The sequence below is a fragment of the Tachypleus tridentatus genome, chromosome 7 (assembly GCF_004210375.1).
Source record: "Tachypleus tridentatus isolate NWPU-2018 chromosome 7, ASM421037v1, whole genome shotgun sequence".
Classification (NCBI taxonomy): domain Eukaryota; kingdom Metazoa; phylum Arthropoda; class Merostomata; order Xiphosura; family Limulidae; genus Tachypleus; species Tachypleus tridentatus.
The window spans coordinates 87,828,986-87,837,444 of NC_134831.1; positions in this window are offsets into that span (position 1 = coordinate 87,828,986).

The window sequence follows — 8,459 nt, forward strand, 5'->3', positions numbered from 1 at the left end:
GTCATATAGTCTTGACTCTCTGTGCTTAATTTACTGTTGAAATGTAAAAATCGTTATCCAATGAATTTGTATATAATTTAGTGTTTACAGTTTAGGTGTCGCTGAGTTAGCTTTATTTTCGTCTTCTTGAACAACTTTGTAAACACTTGGTGATCTAGAATTCAAGGGTTCTTAAACTTTTTAGACCTGTGAAGCTTCACATCAGAATGAAAAAAACATTCTCATTCCAGAGACTTAATAAAAAAAATAAAATAAAAATAGAAACAATCTGTCACTAGCACCAGATAAAGTTTACTTCAAGCTTTTAGAATATAAATTTATTAAAAATATCAATATTTAAACAAAAATGTTTACTTCTACTAACTTGCTCAAAATATTCTGCTTGTAAAACTTATATCAGTAAAAGTACAGCGTTCTTATTTATTTATTAGTGGCTCGGATGGGCTTACTTTTGTTCACAAAGTAGTTCAATATTTGGAGTTATGGTTTTACCTGTAAGCACAAATCATCTTCAATATTTAGCCCGTTTCTAAATTTGGTCTTTGTAGCTGTGTACAGTGAAAATGTTTGCTCACAAAGATATGCTGTTGGAAAACGCATCAAACTTTTCAAAGCTCTGTTTCTTATTTCAGGGTATTCCATGGCCATTTGAGTCCAAAATTTGCAATTTCTTCCTGCTGAAAACTTATTTTTAGGGCATAATCAGTTGAAATTTCTATAAGCTGTTCTTTCTCTTTCAAAGGCAAATAATTGATATTTACAGAGTTAACCAAGGGATTTTGAATCCACAATAATTTTTTCTAAGTGAGGAGGGAAGTTCTTCCCAATAGTTGTAAACATATCAGATATGTGCTGCAAGACTGAAACCTTTGCATCTTCACTTAAGGAAATTTCATTCATAAGTAAAAAAAACACTGAGATTTTCGAAGCAGTCAAGTCCTTCCATAAGTATACATTCACCCCAAAGTTTTAGCTTACGTTGAAGCGCTTCCATTTTACTCTGAGCTTTGAAGTACGTTACTCTGCATTGTAGCATTCACTTCATTTAGATAGGTAAATACCTAAGAAAGGTAAGCCACTTTCTGTATCCAGCATTTGTTCCTTAATTTGTATGCAAGTTCAAATGGGCATTCGGATAAAAATAAAACTATCTCCTCGTGCGATTCGTAATACCAAACAAGCATTTCTCCTCGAGAAAGCCATTGGACTTCAGTATGAAACAGCAAATTTTTATGGAAACTTCCCATATTCTATCAGAGTAAACTAAAGATCCTCACATCCTGAGTGGTTTTGATTTTATAAAATAACTATTTTTATGATATCATTCAATACTTCTTTTAAGTCTTCTGGCATTCGTTTCATTGCAAACGCATGACGATGAAGACAGGAGTGGATACTGTCGATATCAGAGTTTTTCTTTTTTATGCATGCCACTGAGCCTGAAAATTTTCCAATCATAGCTACAGCCCCATCAGTGCAAGTACTTGAGCAACGCTATCATTGGATCTTATGTTCTTCCATAAATAAATCGACCAGTTTAAATATTTATTCGCCTGTTGTTTGAGTTAGCAAAGGTTTGCAAATTAGCATGTCTTATTCAAAACTAGCTTCGTGAATATAGCGAACAAACACAAGCAGCATCGCATAACCTGCGACATATGTTGATTCATCCATCTGAACGAAAACGTTGGACTCGCTTTTACCCGTCTTATTAACTCCGTTAAGCAAGTTGCTGACATATCCTCGATTCTTCGAAAAACCGAATTGTCAGAAAGGGGCACAGAGTTAATGTTTTAAAGAAATTTCTCATTAATCGTGTACTCTACCAAATCCTTTGTGCATGGTTTTATAAAATCTTCTGCACTTGTATACTTTTGCAATACGGTAAATAACACGATATGAGGCAATAAGAGCACTTTTGTTGTTCTGATGGACAAACGAACGAAATGTAGCTTTTCTTGCATTTAATTGCAAACACTATCTTTTGAAATATTCGGAAGTTAGATTTTTTAATTGGGAGTGTTTGGTTTCTGGATGCCGTTTTAACTTTTAATAAAATTTAACTTTTTAAGTTTACAGCAATTCTTTTATTATCAGACTCTGCAAATATAAAGTGACACAATGAGAGATATGTTGAAATAAGCGATTCCAATGGGGGTTACGGAAGGCTTGTGGAATGCGTTATGAAAAGTTTGCATATAGAAGACAGCACAAAACAGGAAAAGCTAATCTTGTAAATGAAATTTATACAAAATCTGATTTTCAAATTTACAGCAATTTTTGTTATTATAAGACACAACGTAAACAATACAAATTTGAGGAACTGCTTACAAAAATATTAAGTTAGTTAGATAATTATAAATAACATTAAGCTACCAACTACTCCAACAATTTTACCAAATAAAATATTAGGTTGAGGAATAATTCGTGAGCGTTTTTAAATAATTTCATTCAAGCATTACATGCAAGACTATACAATACTTCAATGCATGAACACATTACACCCAAAACATTTATTATGATACTTTATTTCATGTAATACCTAGGTATATAGTATGCATTGTTTTAAACGAACTTGCAAGAAATTAAATGCGAAAAGCAGATGGTGTCGAAAATGCTCAATTTTGTCCACTTGACATTCCATTTAATGAGCTGAAAATGAAAGCAAAAATTAAAGACATAAAAATCAAACACACCATCTATTAGAGCAAAAAAATATCTACCAAATGACGTGAAATATTTTGCGAAAGCGTTTCATTTATGAATATATTTTTTTTAACTTGAAAAAACGCTCACGAATTATTCCTCAACCCAATAATAAGGTTTTGTCGTCAAGGTCCGGCATAGCCAGGTGGTTAAGGATTCCAATATAGTAATGGACCATACCATCATACACCTTTCTTTGATACGCACGAGAATTTCACGAGTCATGTTTTCTTAAAGGAAGAGACATTTCTGGAAAGACTATACCGGAAAAAAAATCTTTTTTTTTTTTTTGTTATTGCCAAATCAAATCAGGTAAAGGCTAGGAGATCTAACATCTTTACAGTGGGATCACAATGGATGAGGGGCGCGTGTGCAAGGCGTTGTTATAAGCACATCTGGCTCTAAATACAAAACATAATAATATCAATAAAACCTCTCGGTCTTTTTTAAATATGTATTTTTTAAATATTTAGTACAGCTAACACGGGGACTGCAATGGAGTGCTGAGAAAAATATTTTAAATGTTTCTCCATTCTTTTCATACAAATTCAATACGTCCATCATGAACACTTGCACATATTTTGGTTTGTGTTATTTTGATTGTTTTTGTAATAAAATTTGGCTCTATGAATACAAATTCAGCCAGTTTATAGACAAGCATAAACACAATCTTCAACTGAGTATTCTCTGAATCTCCAGTTAGCGGAACCTAACTGACTATTCTACAAGAAATCAAGGTGACAAATTAGTTACACACTGTTGTTTTTAGATTTTTATTTTCGGGAAAATTATGTCATATTGCTTCATAGTAATAAATATAATAATTTTGTCGCATAGTTCATTGTTGATTCTATAAATGTTTACAGCAAGGAAAGTATAAGAGTTTCAACTGTACATTTTGTATATCGCTTGTAACCGTCGGCAAAGCCTTCCACTTAATACCAGAGGCCCAACAGCAGTTGCGTAGCTAGGGTTTTCAGCGCCCGGGGACAAAGTCAGTTTTCGCGCCAACTCGTGACAAAATGTAAGCTATAATTCCTAATTATGTAACATAAATCTGGCGCCCCCAACCCCGATGCTGCGCCCGGGGACAAAAGTATCCCCTTGCTTCCCCCAGTTCAGCCACTGCTGAATAGCATAGATATAAATAATACGAGATTGGAAGTCTCGTGATTTTCAGCATGCACAAGCGACCGCCATTGCTATGTTTTGAACGTTTTCAAAGGCCACCAGTCAAACTGAGAATGGCAAGACAATCTCACCCCACAAGTTATTGCTGTTTTCCATCTCAACTACATGTTTGGATAATAGTATTATTTTATTTTAATCAATTTCTCAAAACGAAATGATCTAAACCTATTTTTAACACAGAAACTAGTGTAATAATCGTTCAAAAAACATATATATCTGACCCATCGTATGAAGAATGCATTGGATTTTAACCAAGATGGAACTCTTATAGAGTTCCCACTTCCCCCTTAAATACGGCCTTCACGTAATACCTAAATTTTATTGACCAGTACATTTTTCTATCATGGATACTTCAATACAGTTCATAATGGCCCATCACGTAAAGAGTGATTTAGTCGTTTTATATAAACCCAGTAGTTTGTCATTTTCTATTAACATATTATTTTGTATAAGAGGGCCTGGCATGGCCAAGCGCGTGAGGCGTGCGACTCGTAATCCGAGGGTCGCGCCCGCGTCGCGCTAAACATGCTCGCCCTCCCAGCCGTGGGGGTGTATAATGTGTCGGTCAATCCCACTATTCGTTGGTAAAAGAGTAGCCCAAGAGTTGGCGGTGGGTGGTGATGACTAGCTGCCTTGCCTCTAGTCTTACACTGCTAAATTAGGGACGACTAGCACAGATAGCCCTCGAGTAGCTTTGTGCGAAATTCCAAAACAAACAAACCAACAAACTTTTGTATAAATATTTGCTTAACCATTTAAAAATTGCTATAAACATTAGTATTAATGTTTTTTATGTTATCCACCTATTATTTGTATATTTGTATTGTTCAAACACTTATATATGGTATGGAGTTCAGTTTTGAGGCTCTCCTTTAAAATTTACCTTGAGCCCAAAATTAAGCCCAGAATATAATTATTCAAGATTTTAATGTCATATTTATGGTTATTATAATGCACATACTGTTAAGAAGTAAATAAATTAGCTGCCATCAAGAAGAATCCACCAAAGCATTTGAGAAAGTCGGTAGTAAAAATAAAAGCATTTAAAATCACAAATTTGTCAGTCTGACTGACTGACTGACTTTGTTGGAAAGACTTAATTTTTTCTGCCTTCATCTTATGCAAATATAAATGCATAAATGATTTACGCTACCTTGTCTGAAAATGCCCCCAGTGGCTCAGCGGTATGTCTGCGGGCTTACAACCTGGTTTCGATACCCGTGGTGGGCAAAGCACAGATAGTCCATTGTGTAGCTTTGTGCGTAATTCAAAACAGAATGTCTAAAAGCATTTTTCTTAGTTCTACTTATAACCTTAGTGATAACAATAACCATTTTACCACACTACTAACGACTTGACAATACACCAGAAGCCGTATTCTATGATTACCAGAACGCTTTATGAGTCTCCAAGTAACAACTCATCCTCGTATCACGCGTGGATGCGCGAGTTACTTGTGCGTAGGCACTACATAATCAGTGTGTAGCCGTATCAGCCAGATAAACAAGCAAAGTTTTTAGTTCTATACATCTAGTTCGATGGTTCTGCGTTTGATAAAGCAATTCTATTACAGTAGTCAACACTGAAGACGTAAGGACGAACACAACCACCGCCGAAGTCTGACACGGCTTTGCTCTAGTGCTCTGGAGTGAAAACAAGAATGATAAGTTGAATAATTTTTCATTGTATTGCTTTCAAAATGAGTGTAGCCTATTGACATCTAAGGTTGTGTTTGAAACAGTGCGTTTTTAAAAAATCTGCCTTTCAAAGAAACAAAACGAGATAAATGAATAAAATTTTATGTTGATAACATTGAATAGTCTTTGTCCCAGTGAAGAGAGCATTAGATCAAGAATAGAGACCATGTTGGAAAAAGTAATGCTGAATATGCGAAACAAGCTTCAGCCATTAATACAGCCAAAGAAAAGGTTGCCATTCTGGTTAAATGGAAGAAAGAGTATTGCAAAGATATCAGAAAATGTTGAGAGGTAGCTCTAAGAAATGATACGAGAAGGATAGACCGAGAGTCCAGTCATTTTCGAAAACATACCTGTTTGTTTTTTTACTTTTGAGCAAAGTTACGCAAGGGCTATCTGCGCTAGCCGTCCATAAGTTACCAGTGTAAGACTAGAGGGAAGGCAGCTAGTCATCACCACTCACCACCAACACTTGGGCTACTCTTTTATTAACGAATAATGGGACTGACCCTTACATTATAACGCCCCCACGGCTGAACGGGTGAGCATGTTTGGTGCGACAAGCATTCGAACCTGCGACCCTCGGAAAACGTACCTATAAAACCCATAGTCTCCATATGCAAATCTCCATTAGTCTTCATCTTGGCTACTCGGAAAACTGTTTAACTCTTACCTTATAAAAAAAAAACAAATTTCGCACCCAAAAAGCATTGATTACTTTCTCAACAGGTTATGCGAAGATGGTTTATGGATAAGCAAACTTATTACTACCATATATTCCAAATCATGTATTAAACACATTATTCTACGTTATTATTCACACCATCTAACAAACAATCTGTCATTATTGATCAACTTATTAGGATTAAAAAAAAACCTGCAATACCATAGACAGTAATATGAAACCCAGGATGAAATTTCAATAGCTATCATTGTCCAGTGGCTATCCAGATAGTTAGATTACTAAGACATTCCACAACTGTAACACAGAATATTTTAACAAATAATGATTAAAAAAACAACAACCATGTCAAAATGCTATCTCACAGATTATTCCATTCGTGGATTAACTCTTCACTGCTTTTCTTCGTCAAACGATTAGAAAAGCTGATTTTATTATCCATACTATACAAAAACACGATAAGAACTGAAGGATATACTGAAGCAACTGGTATTTTAAAATAAGTTGTAAGTAAGTTCTAAGCGTTAATGTTAAGTTTTATTCTACACATTCGAACGAAGATTATAAATAATATATAGCTGTGAAGTGTGTATAAGATTATTTTAAGACAAATATTTATTTTTGGATACTGTGAAGCATTTGGATCCGTGTTTGCTATCGCGCATGTTGAGTTACTTTGCACAAATAAGTGGATTTTGTTCACGCGAGTGTAGTGCAGTTTGAACGTTATTTATAACGTAGGCCTACAATAATTTACGACAATACGCTAGTGTTTAAGAATGTAGAAACGTTAGAGAAGGAAATGAAGTAATATGTTTTTGACAAAAGGATTGAAAGTTGAATTATTTTCACCAGTTAATTTTAAATAACCTGATAATGATACAATAATACTTAATTTTTTGACATACAAATATCGCAAATATGACAATTCATAACACTGAAATTATAATGAGAATGCTGTTAATTTCAATCATTTAACAATTATTTATTAGTTATGATATATGTTGTTAAAGTACCCCGATGGTTCAGGTTACTTCTGAGGGTTTATGACTCTAATACTCAACTTTTAACGCCTGTGGTGAGTACGACACACATAGCCCATTTTGTAATGAAGCGCTGAGCAAAAAATACAAAAATATATAATTTTGAAGTTACATTAGCTCCAGTAAGGTTGTTATTTACAACACGTGTAGTATAACTAGTCCGCTAATGGATCAGCAGCAATTAAGTTTGCAGACTTACAATGCTTAAATCCAATGTTCGATTCTTCGTGGCAGATAGTTTTGTTTGGTCATTGATAAGCTCAAAACTCCAAAATAAAAACAAACAAAAGCACTACGACAGACACATTGAAAAATGAGTCTATGAGATATTTCTTACTTTTAAATAATATTGTTTAGACATTGTGCAGTTCTCAATTGTTTATGAGGTTATTCCTAAGTTCAGATGATTGCAAAACTATTTCAAGCAAAGATGATGAATCATCTCTTACACCCACCTTCTTTATGGATTTCTACCTCATTTTACAGTTGAGTTTACCTTTTAAAAATATCCCTTTCTGAGAAGTGTGGAAGGCACATGCGGCACTCTTTACCACCTGAATGTTTGTATTAGAGCATAGCTACGTTGGGCTATCGTTGCTTCCATTGCGAAGAATATAACCCCGGATTCTAACCCCATAAACTTACTGCTGTCTCTTCAGAGAACACTTGAGTGAACGGCACAGGGATGTGATTTTCATAGATAATCTTTAGTGTAGCACTTTATCAAAAGATTTTTTTTCTTCTTCTAAATCTTACCCTGCTCACAGTTCATTCAGCTTTACCTCAGATTCAGTGAGTCATGTTTAAGGAATATGTCATACAATTTAAAGTGAAAAACAAATAAGTAAAAACGAAGAGCAATGTGTAATAACTAGACATTCATGATCCATAAAACCGGTCAAACAACCTTGTTCCATAAGTAACCTGTTGTATAATTTTTTTTAAAAAGTTAATTTTATATTTTTAAAATTGAGTTTATCAAAACTAGAAAAGGTGATATGTTATTTTTTAAGTAATTTTTATTGTGCAGCAACATTATTATTTTTTATTTAAACAAATTACCACTGCTATTTTACACTTTAAATATAAAGTATTAATAAAATATTTTATCTCATTTTCTGCCACTTATTTAACAAACCG